The 18,903-nt window shown below is 38.3% G+C and overlaps 1 protein-coding gene and 1 long non-coding RNA gene across 2 annotated transcripts in view; one reads left to right on the top strand and one right to left on the bottom strand.

Annotated features, from left to right (window-relative positions):
- Positions 1-14,733, bottom strand: part of Adgrl2 (adhesion G protein-coupled receptor L2) — a 537,596-nt gene extending 522,863 nt beyond the window's left edge. The window contains exon 1 of the mRNA XM_087212965.1: positions 14,597-14,733. The gene's annotated coding sequence lies outside the window, so the exon portion shown is untranslated. The remainder of the gene's footprint in view (positions 1-14,596) is intronic.
- LOC110348418 (uncharacterized) lies at positions 10,914-18,295 on the top strand. The gene is made up of 3 exons (XR_002393646.2): positions 10,914-11,114; positions 14,570-14,845; positions 17,960-18,295. It is a non-coding gene; the product is annotated as an uncharacterized LOC110348418 (long non-coding RNA).
- The last annotated feature ends 608 nt before the right edge of the window (positions 18,296-18,903 follow it).

The raw sequence follows: 18,903 nt of genomic DNA, 5'->3' as shown, positions 1-18,903 counted from the left end.
GGGTAGAGATGTGATACCTTTCCTACACATCCGAAAGGCCACTCAGACACTCCCATAAAAGAAAAGAAATTAACAAGAGAAAAGCATACATTCCTGTAGTCGAAATTTTATGTCTCAGGGGACTTCAAAGATGAAGACTCAAAGAAAACCAGGGAAAACTATTTTTATTTATCTATTTATTTTTTGGTGCCGGAGATCAAATTCAGGTCCTTGTGCTTGCGCAGGAGGCGGTGAAACCACTGAGCTAAATGCCCAGCCCAAAAACTACTTTTATGTTTGATGAAGAATCAAACCTGGAGAAACGTAAACTACAGCTCCAAGCAGCAGTAACAGGTAGTAACAGGACAGTGCACAAATGAGGATCAACTGGTCATAGACAGATGTGCTTGGGCAAAAGGATGTGATCCAATGGCAGCAGACAGAAAGGGTCAGCCCAGCAGGGCTTTTCTCCTTCCGGGCATCTTTTGTAGTACTGGTATTTGCATCCAGAGCCTTTGCACCGAGCTACATCCCTAGCTCTTTACCAAACATTTTTATTGTGAGATAGGGTTTTAATAAGTTGCTGCCCAGGCTGACCTCGAAATTGTCGTTCCCCTGCCCTGGCCTCCCAGAGTGCTGGGATTACAGGTATGAGCCACCGTGCCTGGTCCTACTCATCTTTATCACTCTGTAGCATGCCTTTCCCTTCTTTCAGGTGTGGGGCAAGAGCTTCCAGGTACAATTAGACAAAGTAGGTCAGAGAATTTCTTCATTGCCAGGAAAAGGTCAAAATAATATTTCCTGTTTTTATGACCTACCTTGGAGAAGAGGAACTCTGGTCCTATGAATTGCTTTGGGGTGTGTATGTGTGTGGGGAGGTATAAGATGGCAGGAAAATGTCAGACAGAGGCTTTCTGAGACCTTTTTCTACCCTTCAGTTTACAGTGCTGTACTCAGTATGCCAAAGTGCCGTATTTTGGGGTATTGTTTTTCTTAGCCCCAACACTTTCCTTCGCTTTTTGTTTGTTTGTTTTTGTTACCGGGGATCAAACTCAGGACCGTGCACTTGCAAGGCAGGCGTGGCACCACTGAGCCGCATCCCCGGCCTGACACTTTCCTTCTTAACATGTGGCTGTATTCACTTCTGCAGCACATATACTAATACTAACCATGTGGCTTTTTACACCTTGAATTGTGTTTGCAATTTTTCTTAAATGAGAGAATGTTTACCTACCCTTAATGTACAAATATCTATTGAACAAAAGATGGTAACAGTAGCCTCCTGGTGACAGCACAATGCACTACTCATAATTATGACTGTGAAGGTGTAGAAGCAGGAAGACAGGTTCATGGAGGAGCTCTGAGACCAGGAACAATGGGGCATTGTGGGAAAAACTGGCTTAGAAATGCAATATGGATAATTCACAAACAGAGGTAGGAAGTTTCATTAAGTGTCTGTTTCAAACTTTTGTGCCATATGGGCATCCTAGATAAGTGATTCATGTTTTTCTTGAAAAATACTAATACATATCTGGGCTCTGGACTTGATATCCAGAAATAGAGCTCCTTGTCATGCTAGGTATTTTAAGATGAAGAAAATTAAGAAAACGATAGGAGCATAGGTTCTCTCTGGCTGTCTCATACCCTTCATCCTGAAACACAGTCATAGGGAATTTCTCTGAGTTAACTCCCCTAAAAGTAGATCTTGGGCCTGGGATTTAGCTCAGTGGTTCCGCTGCCTGCCTTGCAAGCACAAGGACCTGAGTTCGATCCCCAGTACAAAAAAAAAAGTAGATCTTAAAGCCTCATGTGACAGCTATTCTGCTTATACCTAGAGGACAAGAAAAATCTGAAAAAAATGAAACAAAACAAAACAAAAGGCCTACTATATTCCCTCAGTTTATTATTATTATAATACTATTTCAGACTTCCTCTTTGTCTGATCATATTTCTACATGATTTTCCATTTTTTATCAAACTTCTTCACAGAAAGACAGTTTTTCCTCAGTCTTCAAGTTTCCATTTCTGAAGCCTCTATCCCACAGAAAACTTTGGTTAAATAAATTTGTTATGCTTTTCTCTCATTAATTTGTCTTTCTGTGAGAGGTTCATGAACCATTAACTTTGTGATAGATGACAAAGATATATTACCTTTGGTCCCCTATAATTTCTGTGTCCGACATGGTGCAGCGAGACATCCCTTTTGATCTGGTAAGAATTTTTTCACCAAGGCTGTCTGTCCCAGATCTCTGGTTGTGGTCCCCAGTGGAGAGGAGAAGGTAAAATTTTTCTCCCTGTCCCTTGCTTTCCAAATTCATTTGAGTAGGTGGACAATTTGTGTGCTTTTCTCTTGTTATTCTGTCATAGGTTGTCAGCCATGGAACGCGTGCTGGTTGAGGGAAAGATGCTTCTTTCTCTCCCCTACATTGACTGTGGGGCTCATTCTGGATGTTCATTTTGAAAAATATATCCAAAGCAAGTTCAGCACGGATTTTTCCTTTCCATTTTCTAGTGGGGAGGGTACTACTGGGGTTTGAATCTAGGGCCTTCATGCTGAGTTACATCCCCAGCCTTTTTTGCATTTTTTTTTTTTTTTTTTGCACCAGAGATTGAACTCAGGACCTTGCGCTTGTGAGGCAGGTGGTGGAACCACTGAGCTAAATCCCCAGCCCTGTATCTTTCATTTTGAGACAGGGTCTTGCTAAGTTGCTAAATTGTCCAAGCTGGGCTCAAACTTGCGATCCTTCTGCTTCAGTGCCTCAGGATTCTGGGAACAGAGGTGTGCACCATTACACACCCGGCAGAATTTTCAGATTTTTCTTTTTATGCTGGAGCTAAATGTGCTCTTGCTGTCACATTTTTGAGAGGAGTAGTAAAGATAGTAACAAGATGGTGTACAAACAAATGAGAGCAGGTAATAGATGAAGGAAATGAGAGTAGAAACATGGCACTGTGTGTGCACAGACATGTGCTTATAAAATATTTATATATATATTTAAATATGAGGTTGTCTATTAGAGTTTTCTTTTGCTTTTTCTTTTTTTGGTACTGGGGATCAAACTTGGGACCTTGTGTTTGCGAGGCAGGCACCGGAACCACTGAGCTAAATCCCTGGCCCTTCTTTTTCTTTATTCTATTTTTTTTTGGTACTGGGGATGTAACCCAGGATCTTCTCACTGAGCTACAATCACTGGCCCCCTCTTTATTTAGAGAAAATTCTTGCTAAATTGCTAAATTGCCCAGATCTAACTCCTGTCTCAGCCTCCCACAGTGGTGGGATCACAAGCATGTGTCACCATACCTTACTTGTGTTGCTTATTATAATAATGATGGTAACAAATGGAAAGTAATAAATGGTAATAAATGAAAATGCAAATCTTTTGATGTTTCCTTCTCTGTCTTTCTCTTTCCCTTTGTTTCTCTCTCCCTTTCTCCCTCTCTTATTCCTTTAGGCTTCAGAATGGAGATGGGGGATTTAGAAAGCTTCTGCTGACTAATCCATCATATTCTGACAACTAGATTCCCAGAAACAGAGAATTAGACTTTCACACAAAATACGTTTTGACTGAAATCTTTAGTGGAAACTTAGGGAGTATTGAGATGAAGACCACCTACCTCATCGTGGGTCCTCAAATAATGGTAATTACTAGTATTTATATTAATTTCTCCCATTAAGAAATAAAGGATTTCAATGTCAAACCAGCATATTGCAGTGTCTGACCAGGTAATTCCACCATTTCAACATCATTGGAACTGCTATGCCAGAGAATTTTTTTTAAAATAAACATTAATAGAATAAGGTAATTGGATAGACTTTTACAGTGAAGGGTAAATAAAATTGTCCAGTGGTTTAAAAAAAGGAGGAAAATGAGAATTAGGGCCATTATCCACCTAATGACAAATTTGTCTTATCGTAGGATTGTATATGATGGAGGCTAAAAATAAATCCAAAGCTTCACTCCTTTGATATTTAAAATAAACATGTGCATTTACATTTAAGAATTTCTCAGGCACAATGACAGAGGCAGTTATTTTTGGTGAAAGTAGACTGTGGACAGAGTAGCTGGTGGAAATGCTCTTAAGTATTCAAGTAGGACAAAAACCTTCCTGGCACTAAGTCTCAGTTGGGTTTTCAGCCGCACTGTGGTTTATTGTGTGCTTTAAATCAGCCCTAAGACTACACTACACACCACTGTGTCTGTTAGAAAATCATTATGGTGCAGTTAAAAGCAAAGTTGTTTCACAGACGAACATGGAATTTTCCTCCATGCCTCACGGCTGTGCACTTCCTTCGTGCCTCTTGTGATTAGTTACACTGGTGATGGTCAAGTGATACAGCTGTCGGGAAAACACTCAACAGATGGCACTTGCAGGAGGATGCGTCATCCTTTCTGGGATGCTGTCTGACACCCGAGCTTGGGACTTCCATAAAGAGCTTGTCCACTGGTGGACAAGTGACTCCTTCCAAGCAACAAAGGTCTAGAATGTTTGGTGAAGAAATTAATCTTCCTCCAGAAAGGAAAAGAAATTGAAGTGCCCTTATGAAGTGAAGTGTGCAATATAATGCTAAAACATAGTGTGCTTTGGAACTTTTTAGCTATTATAGATAAGAATGACTGAGGTTAGAGGAAGCCTGATATGTTGGGAGATAGATTACTTTTTCCTCAGGATGAGATGGAGGCAAAATTAGTCCAGTTCTTTCATTTTTGTAAAGCTCTTTAAAGATTGGCTCTATATGTTTTAAAAAGAGCAATTTAACTTTGGCTTCAGTAATAGCATGGTTTGGCGAAACCACTGAGCTAAATCCCCGGCCCCTAGCATGGCTTGTTGAATGACATAGCTGTTAATGAAATTAGCCTAAGTAGCTTGAGAATTAATTAAGTGCTTTGATTTCACATTTTGGTGGCATTTTAACGTGACACATTTAATCCTCTGACGTCATCATTTATACAGTGCGTATATGTGTATAAGATTATTTTCAGAAGAAGACCCTAGGAAGAATTCCTTGCTAAAGATGCTGAACTTTACCCCAGTGTCACTGTGCTATTTGGTCAGCATCCAGAATCTGAGTTACAGATTCTGTGATAGACTAGTTAGTCCTCCTTCCTCTCAGTCCCGTGAGCTGCTCTGGTCTAGAGCCTCCCTTCTGTCTAGTGAATATTTTGGGCTGTCTGGGCTGTATGTATTTTAATAGATTAAGTCAGTCTTGAATCACAGATTTAGGTCCTGTATTCTGCAAAGTGTCCCAGGCATTGCCTGCCAACTGAATCCACCCTCCAATGCCGCTAAGTGGTGGTTGAGCATTTTTAGTTTGACCTGAATGTAAGTACAGGCCTATAAAATTTTAAAAGCAAGCAATGTGGGAATAACCATGTCCCACAGGGTTAAGTTTAATTTTGTCAAAATTGTTGTCTTTCCTTTCTCATGTTAGCAAATCATGTCCTGCAGTTCACTAAGATTTATATTTCTCCTACAACACAACACTCTGACATTTTCTGTTTGTCTATTCATGTCCCAGAAGAGGTAACCACATGCCATATATGTTTTCCGTTAATATATTTGCAAGTTGGTCTCACTGGATGGTGTCTGAAAGATTTCCAGTGGATAAAACACACAGAACGAAAAAGTGTAAAATACAGTCTTTTTGGTAAACACAGAAGGTGGCAGGGACAAGGGTGAGAGTGGTAGATACATGATAAATGATATAATAAAGATTTAAAATACATGGCATGTATTTGAGGACAAAAGCAACATTTCATTTATCCTAAGAACTTGATATATGCTAGGCAGTCTAATAAGTATGCTATAAGCACTATTTGATTCTCATACACATGTGAGCTAAGTCTTGTTATTCTCAGTATACTGATGAAAAATGATAGCATAGCTGATAATTAGCCCAAGTCAGACCAGATGATCTTTCAGATCCTTGTAATTTCTTACAAGAGTATAATTGTTTCTTAGGGCTGGAGATTTAGCTCAGTGGCACCGTGCCTGCCTTGCAAGAGCAAGGTCCTGAGTTGGATCCCCGGGACCACAAAAAAAAAAAAAAGAGTGTAATTGTTTCTTTCCTAAACAATAGTATGGTTGTGTGCACCTAAGATCTTCCATGATGTTATTGCTGAATGTAGGTGTTAATTAATAAAGCACGGAATAATACATTCATTTGTATAATGAAATAAATCTTTAAACCTCATAAAATATGACAGTTCCTATCAAGAAAGAAGGTTGAGACCTAAAAATATGTGTTCTTTTCAAAGACTCAGATACCATTGTAATAAGTAGAGAGTAGATAATTTTCTCCTGAAAATTTCATTTGTTTTATGGTTAATATAAAGATAATTTTATGATTTCCTTTAGAAGAAATTAAAGCAAAATTCTTCCTTTCATATGTTGAGTGAAATGAAACTGTAAATAAAACTACTAAGAAGATTTTTAGATCCTCTTCTGATAGCCGTAGAAGGTAATATGCTCCCAGCTGAGACAGTATGGGACTGACATGACTGGGTACATTTTCAAAATAAACATGCCATAAAAATGATTGGTAGATCATAATCTATGCAATTAAACTATGTTTTTTCCCCCAAATTTTGAAGGTAGAACCCTGGAAATCTGACTTATGCCAAAGAGAGAAGAGTAATTGGAAACCTAAAAGTGAATTCTAGATTTTCATTTGCTCTTTATTGCAAGGCTATATATTCAGGAGAGGTTGAAAAGATTATGTAGTTGAGCTGCTCTGTGATTACCTCTGTATGTTGCTATGGTATGAGTCCGGTATGATACTATAATGACAGCGACAAGACAAGCCCACAGATAGAGAAAGGACCTTTGTCTGATGGTAGCTACTTGTGATCATACTACTATAAATCCAAGTCATGCAAGGAGTGGGATTTTATAGTTCTAATTGCATTTGAGATTATTTCGCTGCCCAACTGAAGAAGATATGAGAAGTGCTTTTGTAAGAGTCCTGAAACCCTACCTTAAGCATCCATTATGGTACAATTTTAATTTTGAATCAGTATGAGCTTTATCTCCAGTTATGATGTTCACATCCACCTAAGTTAAGAGGAGGATCAATAGTAAAAGGAAACCAGCAAATTGTAGGCTTTGCAATAAATCTAAGGTATTAGGTGGACATAATTTAAACAGTTGTTTTTCTTTTCCCGAAGAATAAACTCATAAGAGAAAAAAATGAGGCTCTAAAGGGATTACGCATTCCTCAATTTTTGATAGCTGTGTTAAATGCAATATTGGGCTTTAGTTCCACTGCTGAATATTTGTTGATGATCATTTATTCACCAACTCCAAACCCAAAAGATGCTATTTGAGGTTTTTTGTGTGGTTTTTGTCTTGGCCCTTCTGTCAGTGTTTGACTGCATGATTGTAAAAAGCAACTCCCTGCATGTGAGAAGACAGATGCTGGTGATTTAAGCAGGGAAATTCACCACAGTGCTTTAACTCAGCTGATGTTTAATGATTTACCATTTAATGTAGTTTGTCTTTCATAACCCTGAGTTCAAGCAGAAGCAGCTGCTATTAGGAATGCAATAATATTGAACGTCCCACCAAAAGACCTGCGAGAGCAACTTTTGTAGCTTTAGCTACTGGACCCATCTGGCCTTTCCCCTAAGCATGACAACTGGGGGAGAGAAGCAGTTTACTTCTCCTTAGCGCGGAGTCTTGGACTGAATGTATAATTATGCAAGATAAAGATTTTCAAATCAAAACTCCTTGTGTTAACATTACTGTGCTACTTTGGAGGACAAAGCGATGTGCTTTGTCTCATTATCAAAAGAATGCCCAGAAAAGTCAGGAAGCAAACAGAAAATTGTACTGAGCTGAAATCAATTCAAAGGGTAGAGGTGTCGCTGATTTCAAGCCTGAAAGATAAACTTACTTTCTTTTAATTTCGATTTGCTTTCATTACCATGGGAGTGTTCTGATGAAATATTTGCGAAGTCTTCTCTCTTTAGTTTTAGAAGATATCTTGGCAGATAGAGATATAGATGGGTGAATAGATGGATGAACTGGTAGATATTTAAAATAACAACAAAAAAAACTTAAAAAAACTAATGGATAAGAGACAGACATCTAATGAGACTAAAGTTTTGGAAGGAGAATGCTACTCAGTATGACTATAAGAATTTGATTACTATTATCAAATACAATGCTTTAAATGCATTTTCTATAACCTAATCCGATATTTGTTTTCACTTTGACATTATTGGTTAGTGATTGAAAAGCAGGTTATAGGCTAGGTTGCCTTTTTTCCCCCTTTCTTTTATTTATTTTTAGTAAAATTTTAACATCTGCAAATTAGGATTTTCAAGAAAAGGATGAAGAGCTCTCATGATAATTAAAGGCCTGCCAGACAAAAACTATTGCCTAGTTTTGAATATATATATATAATCCCCTGAATGCTTACAGTGGATCAAAGATGATTTTTGTTTTCAGCAATGCAGTCCTAAAAGCCAGAGAAGGCACTGAGATGTTTTCACTGTGAGACACACACTTAGAGGCATGTGGGATTAGATGGACAAAAGACACCATGTGGATACCCTCTTCTGATACATTTTTCATGCTTTTAGCCAGAGTCACACTTTGCCTCAATGACTTAATGGTTATTATTATTATTTTTTAAAACCTTTGCTTACAGGGGGCTGGGGATTTAGCTCAGTGGTTCCGCCGCCTGTCTTGCAAGCACAAGGTCCCGAGTTTGATCCCAGGTACCAAAAAAAACCCCCACCTTTGCTTATGGTATAACAGCATTTGTTCTCACCTATATGTATTATTAGAAAATACTGTCCTAGAGATATTTATGTATTATCCAAAATTTGACATTACTTACTATTTTGGATTTGCCATTTGGCAAATAAGTAATTTGCATATCTTGTAACTACACAGTTATGACATTTAAAAAACAAAGAAGGCTTTTTTATAAGAATGGTGAAAAAAATAGAGTCTTATACATAAATGTGCTCTACCTTACTCTTAGAATTGTGGAGTTACTGATAGAAAGTGTCTTTGGGGCCAGGGATTTAGCTTAGTGGTTTCACTGCCTGCCTCTCAAGCCCAAGGACCCGAGTTCGATCCCCAGTACCAAAAAAAAAAAAAAAGAAAGCATCTTTGTCCACTTTTGAGGTATAGTCTTACTTCCTGGTCTGTCATTGATCGAATGCATACCTGGATTCTTAACTTCGTTACTATTTCCTGAGAAAACCTTTCAATCATTTTTTTATTTGTAGCGCTTAACAGATCTCCATGTAGGGAAATAGATATGTTAATGTGAAGAATTGGGTCCAGATTCTCATGATTTTATGGTCAAAGTACACATTCCATTTTCACTGTCTCTATAAGCTGTTAAAAACTGAAAATCAAAAATTAATGTATCAACTTCAACAAGTTAGAAAATTCAATTTGGAATCTTACCCAAATTCATTCTTTTGGTCTTAATACATCGAGATATTTTATGAAATTTTTATTTCTCTATTTGCTCAATTTCAAGATTTATAGGAGTTCTAATTTGAAGCATGGCAGAAATACCACCACAGAAGCAGTGGGAGGTTGACCCGCAAAATTTTATTATAATTGTTTCCAGGCCCAAGGGCATATTATTATGGGGAAGTGTATATTTGAAAGTAATGTTTCAGTTTTTTAACCTTTTAAAATTTTGAAAGTAAAAATGCCCCTTTTGTTTTTTAGAAGGTAGTTATTCTGATTTAATTAATTTTAATTAGCCCTAGAGTATATATTTTGTAGATATCAATGAAAATTAGGTTTTCACAAATACCCAGAGAAAAAGATTCACTCTTTAGTGAGCTGGATTATTCAGGTGAATGTGGTTAGTACATTCAAAGAAGTGAACATTTCACAATCAAGTGTTACTATGAGCTGTTTGCAAGTGATCCTGTATGTGTTAAATAGTGCTGGAGTTTAAATGCAGGTTAAAGCATACACTTTTTAAAGGGCTATAACAAGAAAATAAAAATAAAAATGATATTTTCATGCAAAAAAGCGTCTGAAGTGTGCAATTTTTTTTTTTTTTTTTTTTGGTACCGGGGATCGAACTCGGGACCTTGAGCTTGTGAGGCAGGTGCCGGAACCACTGAGCTAAATCCCCGGCCCTAGAAGTGTGCAATATTTGACTGGAGGTGGCTGTGAGTGTTAATGTGGACTGAAATTTTCTAATGCAGCATGACAACTATTCACTTATCTAAAAAACATCAGATTATACAATGGTAATATTCAAATTTAAAGAGATTAGAAATATATGAAATGACCTATCAACTTTAGAAGCCAGATATCCACATTTATCTCAAATTGTGAAAATAGCATACCAACTTTTCTGTTGGGGAATGGTAGGCCCTAATACAACAAGACAAGATTAGTCAACAGGCTTTTTGCCTACCTTCACCGTAATGCCCCACTGTGCCAACAATCTATACCATCTAGGGGCAGGAAGGTGAGGTATCTCTGCTCACCATCACAGTCACACCCAGTGCTCCGCAACAGAGATGTGTTAACAGAGAAAGCTGTACAAATTTATTATGAAAGTTTTATGTGATACAGAAAGTTTCAAAAACAAAGAAAGGCCCAGAGAAAACTGTATGTCTATGCTGAGTTGGATGAAGAATAGGCAGCTGTAGGAAATGTGATTAGACAGATAATACAAGGTAACAGACTGAGAGGGAAACCTAGCAAGGCTTGTTTGCCGAGATTCTTTTTGGCCTCTGTGTAGCATTCCTTCCTTTCAGGTATGGGGCACAATGCCCCCTGACATAAGTGCCTTGTGACCTACTATCACACTAGATAGTGTGAAGACCAGAGCACTGTTTCTTGGTTTCATGGCTGGCTTTGAATTCCAGACTCTGTGACTCACCTTAGGAAAGAGAATTCTAGTTTCCATGGCCTGACTTGGCGGGGGTGGGGTGGGGGTGGGTGGGCAGAAGCAGGAGAGAGCAGGAGAAAGGGCAGAAGGAGACTGCCTCTGAGACCTTCCATTGTTCTCCAGGTCAAAGTATTCAGCATGCCACTGCACCATATTTTGGGGCGTCATGGTCATTTGTTAAGCATCAACAAAATAGTGCTGTATAGCTGAGAGGATGTGCAGAGAGAACAATACATTCAACGAGACCGAAGTAAGCCGTTATTGATGCAAAACAGATCTCATTCTTCTTATTCTTTTGTGAAGTTATAGGAAAAACTTATATGGAGATCTAGTACACTATTTTGAAGGGTAAATTACAAAAGAAGTGAATAAATGAAAGTATCCAGTGGAAACTTTTGAACACTATTTATAAAATAATGGTAAAGTTAATAATCAAGAAAAGAGATCTGGGGCCGGGGATTTAGCTCAGTGGTTTCACTGCCTGCTGTGCAAATGCAAGGACCTGAGTTCAATCCCCGGTACCAAAAACACAAAAACAAAACAAAAAAAGAAATCCATGAATTATCATCATGATTTACCAATTCAGAATCACATACTGGCAAGGCATTTTTCTTATCAAAATGTGAGTTTTAAAAAAATCAAATTTATACTTTCCATTTATCCTTACCCCTCTTAGAGGGATTCAAAAAAAGTCATAGGACTCCTCATGGGTCACAATAAATTTCATCATAACTATATAATTTTAATTATATCTTATAGGAAAAATAATGAAGTAAAGGAAGACATTTGTTGTACCTGAAATAAGCATGGCAGAAAAAGAAAAATCTCTTTAACTCTTGAAAGAGTAATTCATAATGCATGTTCTGAGCACTACTTGCCTGAGAATGACTTGGGAAACCTGTTAGAAATGCTGCAAATTCCTGGGATCCATGCCAAATCTATTGAGCTTGTTCCAGGGGAATTAAATTTAGAACCTGTTTTACTACATACATAGACAGATTCTTCTGAAACATGGACAACTTTTAGAGTCACTCTTTAAAGGAAAGCTTTATCCTATACATGAATTGAGAACTACTGGCCAAATGAAAGTAAACGAGTAGGATTAGGTAACTCTGAAGATGTAGAATAAAGAGAAGTTAAGTATTTTCTGGTGTACTCTGCCTTGAGTAGATTATCCCGAGCATTTCAGGCACTCAACCAATATGTAGCAAATGAATGAAGAAATAGAATTTTATCAAGTGCAGAAAGACAAATATCATTTGGATGCGAAATATGCATGTTATCTTTCTTCAGTGATCATAGGCTCATAGGAAATCACGATTAGGGCTACTCAAAAGAAACTGATCATTTCATGTGCTACAGCTATTCGATAATATCTGAAATATGAAAAGGTAAATAATTTGGAGTTAAGTTAAAGAGGAAATAGCAAGTGGAGGACAAGTTTAACACTAAACTCTTTAGCAAGTTTTGTTAATGTAACCGATAGAGATGTTGATTTTGCTAACCATTACTTAAAAAACAAAACTTTCTTAGGGTATCCACAGTACAGTTGCTATATTTAGAGATAAATTTTGTTATCTCAAAAAATTACAAAATGAATGTTTTCATCTTACCATATTCAAGAAAGTTTACTTTCTTTTTTAGCAATGAGAAAAATGAGATACCAAGTTTCACATGTTTATTCATTTACTTAGTCATGTGGCAAATACTTATTAATTTCCTAGTTTGTGCATAGATAATGAAGACATAGTTCCTGCCCCTGCAAAGCTTACATTTTAGCCAAGCTGGATGGTGCACACTTGTTCCTGCTCCCACCTACTCCGCAGGCTGAGGCAGGAGACTCCAGTGTTTATAGCCAGCCTGGGCAATGTAGCCAGGCCCTGTCTCCAAACAAACAAACAAACAAACAGCCAAAAGAAAAAAAAAAATGAAGGATGTAGCTGAGTGGTAGAGTGCTTGCCTAAAACAGTAGAAGGCTCTGGTTTCAATCCTCAGTACCTCACAAGAAACAAACCAGAAAACAAAGAATAAAAAGGAAAACTTCATGGCATAAAATATTGAGAGAAAGTTGTTGCATTACAAAGGGATAAAGCTAAATATGAAACTACAAATGTGTGGTGTCATATTTTATGGATGATCAGTAGCTCATCAAGGACTGTGATTTTTCCCACCTAAGTCTCAGCTTTGAGTTGCTCAGAGACCAGAGCTGAACAGGTAGACACTGTCTGTGAGGGTGAAGGTCAGGGAGAGCTGCAGGAATGCTGCCTCCATTGACATTTCTGGAAGAGCCCGGAACAGAACACGTCTTCTTTCTTTTTCTTAAATCACAGATGGAGTTTGATGCTCTGATTTGGGTCTTACTCACTGGGAGTATTTGTGAGCAAAAGGCATTAGCATTTACATCAGATTCTGTCTTTGTTGAACCAAGCTGTCTTAGGCTTAATAAACATGTACTCAAGTGTTTACAGACCCTCATCATGATCTGCAATGATATTTCCCGTTTCTCTTATCTTTTGCACGGAGCTCTCCCTCTCTGCTATTGTTATTCTGGGTGTGCCTACATCTGCTTCTTGTGTAACAATCTTTTTAAGCTCTTTAATAGTTTTGTCTGCTTAATGGACTAGCCTGGAACTACTGAGGCCACTATTGCATAATTTTAACAAAGAGATTACATAAGTGCACACATTGGTGTCACTTAATTAAGAATGTGATGAGTAGATGAAGGTATTTGGCAATAGCTGAAATCAACAAAGTCATTAAAAATTCTTCCCTGATACTACTAATTTGTTTGTAATAGCCTTCTAATTGCAGCATATAAACAAAGACAAATGTGAGTTGGACTGTATGTAAAAAGTATCAATCTTGTCTTTTCTGGTTAAAACAGTTATTTTCACTTCTAGGACAGTGGAAATAAAGTACAGAAAGCTATGTCTCAGTGTGTTTGGTTGACAAGTTGACCCTTTTCTGAAAGGTGTTCTTCCTGTATAAAATGTTTGTTGTCATTTATAGTACTGTGTAGTCTAGGAGAAATAACAGAGGTGCAGGTGCCTTATGAATAACCAGATGGGAAATGGAGGGTGATGAAATTTCCTCCTAGACTCTATGAGTCAAATAGGAATGACAAAAGTGTTTCCTTTGCAACCCAGAGGAGAGTAAAATCTAATTTTTTTTTTTTTTTGGTACCAGGGATTGAACTCAGGTCTTTGCGCTTGCGCAGCAGGCAGCGAAACCACTGAGCTAAATCTCCCGCCCAAGTAAAATCTAATTTTAAAGTCTTGTGGGCTAATGATGATAATGCTGTGTATAAGCCTTCTCCTTAAAGACATGAAACCCATTTTTTAGATAAGTTTTCCCCATCACCAAAATACAGCCAGAGTTTGCGCTTAGACTCAGCAGCTGTTCAGCAGGGCCAGGAACACTGATGAACTTTAAAGACATCTCCTTCCAGCACGGTAATTTCTGCAAAGAGCATACTTGGCATTCGCGGCCACCGACTCAGAGGGAAGAGCGCCACCTGTCGGCCCCTCCGGGCGCCCTCCACCCACCCCGCCGCACTTCCTCTTCCCCAGAGAGCTGCCTGCAGAATGATACTCTGAGGCGGCCTGCAGTTCGCCTAAGTGCTCATATCACGCGCTAGAATTTGAGGAAAACACATGAATTTTAATCAGTTTTTAAAACAACCAGGCCTCTCTTCTCATTTTCTAGAATGGAAAAAAAATTCACTTTTATTACCTTAAAGATGCCAAACAGTGCCATTTTATGACTGTGGGAAGCTGGAAGTCATTTCTGAACTCTTTTGGCAAGAGTGCTATGTAGAGCATCCAACTCAGCCCTTTAAGTGTCTTCTGAGAACCGCCACACAGCCAGTGATTTACCGTCTTCAGGAGTTAAAAGGACGCTTTCTGTTCTGAAACGGAAGAAAGGTGATGCGTGTTTAGGACGCTTCCCAATGACACTCCGGAGGACCTGAGACAGCCCGAGGTAAAAGGATGTGTTGGTAACTCTCACTTCCCAGCGTGCACTTTTTAATTTGGTTCGAAGAGTATGCCGGCAGCCTTTCAAAGGGGGGATTTTGGGGGCCTCGGCAGATGCACCTTCAGGCCACGTGCACAGATAATCTTACACTCAGAGGTCCCCCACCCTCGACTGTTTGCAGCCTAAATGAGCTTTTGGTACAGTTCCACAGCCAGTTCAGTGGTGTGGTTTCCACCACACACACACACACACACACACACACAAGCACACACACAGATACACCTTTGCACCCAGCCATCCTGTGGAGGTACCTACGTTTTACAAACATACATTCAACGAACTAAACAAAATTAAATAGGAATAAAAAGAGGCTTTTTGCAACCAAAGATGGGGAGATTCCAGCTACCCTTCTTTTCACTCAGTAGCAATCAAAAGGAAGTTGAATTTTTGTGCTTTTAGCTGACTCTTCATCTCTAGTGGTTTAACAGGATGTAACTGGGGGCCCACTATTGGTTTTTAGTTAAAATGTGTTCACACGTAATTGTATTCCACTCCCCATTATTTTCTGGTGCTGGGGATTGAATCCAAGACCTCCTGCACGCTGGGCAGGAGCTCTGTCACTGAACCACCAGCCTTGCTGATACTCTTTTGTGTCGAGATTTTGACTGGCTAGTTTGTGCATACAGTTCACAGTCCTAAGCACTTGGCCACTGGAGGCAAAATCCCAGTAAGAGAAACAAGGTATGGTGTTTAACTACTAGTCAAGAAATACATTGAGCTCTTTGTGGCTAGACTAATGTTTGGCAAACAGTGGGCTCTCTATAAATATCTGATAAAATAATGAATGGTAGATTACACCGCTGTGGAAAAAATTAGTCTATCACATCAAAAATGAGAATCAGTCTGATAGTGTAAAAGGAAACCTGGCAAACTCCTTTTCTTTGCAAAAATCTCTGAACTACTGACTTAAAGTAGAAAGGCTGGCTAATCTTTATTTGCTTTTATATTTTTAAGCTTCTATGAATATGGTCCAAATCAATTCTCAAAGTAGTGAATCATTTTTCTCCAGTTATAAACAACCCAAAATCTTTCACTAGACAGTTTCTCACTAATAATTACATTTTTTTCTTTTTTTTGGTGCCGGGGATTGAACTCAGGAGCTTGTGCTTGCAAGGCAGATGCTGTGCCACTGAGTTAAATCTCTGCCCCAACTGCAGTTTTTTGTTTGTGCTTTTATGTGTGGTGCTGGAGATTACACTCAGGGTCTCACATTGGTAAGCACTCTGCCAATGAGTTACCCCAGCCTAGTGATTACATTGTTAACAGAGTATTTTATTAGTGATTTTTATTTGCATTTTTATTTTTGTGATGCTGAGTGTGAAACTCAGGGGCTGGCATGTGCTAGCTAAGCCCTCTACCACTGACCCACATTCCAAGACCCTAAGAGAGTCTTATATTCATAAACTATATCATAAAATTATCCATAATGGTGCCTTACAGTTTTCATATCTTTTTAAAGGTCAAATTCATGTTTTCTTACAGTGTTATGGTTATTGATGAGGAAACCATCATTTTCTTTTTTTGTCCTGCCAAGTAGTATTCTGACACTTGGAGTGGACTTAATATTAAGTTATTGGAAATATTATGTGGTCTGTTCCTTGTTAGCACCAGGATGATATATCTATTCTAAAGTAAAGAATTCATACATGCCAGTGGGTTCAGGTGTCAGACTGCTTTTCATTGCTAAACCAAGTCCAGGAACAGAACCAAATCTCCCAGTAGCACCTCGCAGGCACGTGACTGAGGGGAAAGGAAAGCCCCACCCAGAGGCTTTCACCTTTCACCCACTCAGGAACACAATGCTGCTCTACTCAAAGGTGACAAGGGGACCAAATGCCCCTTTCCTTTATAAGAAGTAAAATCAAGCTCAAAAGCTTCGATATATACATAGTAAAAGAAGGGAGAAAATTTCCCAGAGCAAATGTAATCACTGCTTGCTGAGTCATCACTAATGTTCATTAAAAGGAAACAATAGAAAAAACACACACACAAGATTTTATAAAATAGGAGAATGACTGAGTTGTTAAAAATGCTTCTCTTTGTACAAATATTTCCAGATAAAGCTGGTACATACACTGAACTGACTCATACATTTCTTATACATATATGTCATTTATTCATTTATATCTGCATCTATCTGTCCATCCATCCTCAATCTAATCATCTATCTATTCCAACCAGGTATTTGTAAGTCACTTTATTCTTTAATACACTTATAAATCTAATTGTTTTGTGTGGCACTATTGCTAGTGATGGACATAGAAGACGGAGTCCATCCTCTCAGGGACCTTAGCGTCCCCTGGGAGAAAGGATGAAGTATTTCAGCCCAACACAGTGTGACAGGTGACACGATAGCATTATGCAATGGTGACAGAAAGGCTTGGAAATGGGATGCTGGGTATAGAGAGACTGATATAAAAGTGGAGCTTTACAAGGTAAGTAATAAGAATTAAGTGGATGTTGAAGAGGAAATGCAGACAAAGATATGGCATATGCAAAACATACCATAATTTCTGTTCATTTATATTCACAAAATAGCAATTCAACAGATTCTACTTCTGTACAGAAGACTTGATATAAAAATTCAATTAAAAATGGTCGTGGAAGGGGGGTAAACTACTCAGTGATAGAGAGCCCAACCTAAACAGGAAATAGGAGGCAGTAGAGTTCAGTGTTCGCAGCCACTGTCTCTGGAACCATATTTTCTGGGTCTGAATCCAGATGCTTACTCATTTCTAGTTGCCAATTTAGAGGATTAAATTTCTTTGTGCCTCAGTATTACTTTTTCCTTTTTTTTCCAACTGGGAATAATAACATTATATTTCTTTTTGTGTGTGTGTGTGTGGTACAGGGGATCAAACTCAGGACCTTGTGCTTGCGAGGCAGGTGCAGCGCCACTAAATCCCCAGCTGTATTAACATTATATTTCTTATAGTATTACATGAATCTATCCATGAAACAATATGATAGTGCAATATTTCCCCTTTGTTTAAATTATGTTATTGATAAATAATAATTAATGACAATAATGATGATGTCATTACTATTATATTTTGACAGGATGTCTGAGAACTGTCACGGATAGAGATTTATTACATTCAGAAGCCAGAAGACTCATCTTTCCAAGAATATTAAAATGGTTTGCACAAGACAGAAAGGACACTAGGAATTCCTTTAGATGCTTGAGTCCAAGTTCCATTTTGCTACCTTTCCACTGGAAGACCTTCAGCCAGTTGCTCAATGCCTCTGGTATGGTTCCTCAATGCACACGGGGCTGCCGGTAGCTCCCTTAAGGTGCTGCTGCGGGAATTCAGTGAGATGGCCTAGGTGCGACTGCACCCCCCTAAGGTTTGTCTTGTCATGCAATAAAACCTTCAACATGCTAAGAAAATACAGAATGGCTAATCTAAGTGTGGCGAAAAATATCTTTCCCAAAATACTTCCAATAGTTTGAGAGATCACATATAAATACTCTCATCTGCATGTGCCAACTCTGGAAAGCACTCCTGAATGTGGCTGCTGACTTTGATAGCCTGCCTTTGCATCTTTGCCAGAACTTGCTCTGGGTTGCTGCTATTCATAGAATGCCCTTGGATAATGTGATAGGTTGCAGTAGAACGGCTGCTCCAATCATTTTGGAGGTGGTAATAACAGCAACTAAAATGGTCAGTGGGAGAATGAACTAAGCTTAGACATCTAATAAAATCTCTGTCTCTGTCTCTCTCTCTCTCTCTCTCTCTCTCTCTCTCTCTCTCTCTATATATATATATATATATTGTCCTTAGTATAACCTAAAAGAAGATAATATAATCCTATATGAGTAGGTAAGCATTAAACATGCTAACATAAAATAAATTTCTTGAGTACAGATAATATATGCTTTAAAAGACCACTGGTCTTGCGTGGGATCCAAATTTAAAATGACTCAGAAACATTATATTGTGATAAAACAGCACTTGGTTTTCATTGAAATTATTATTTTTTAATTGCAAATATTGTTTTAA

The sequence above is a fragment of the Heterocephalus glaber genome, unplaced genomic scaffold (assembly GCF_053883595.1).
Source record: "Heterocephalus glaber isolate CG9 unplaced genomic scaffold, H.glaber_assembly_v1.0 deba00001442, whole genome shotgun sequence".
NCBI lineage: Eukaryota > Metazoa > Chordata > Mammalia > Rodentia > Bathyergidae > Heterocephalus > Heterocephalus glaber.
Note: the sequence above shows the minus strand (reverse complement) of the source record. Positions and strands in the feature narration are given on the sequence as shown.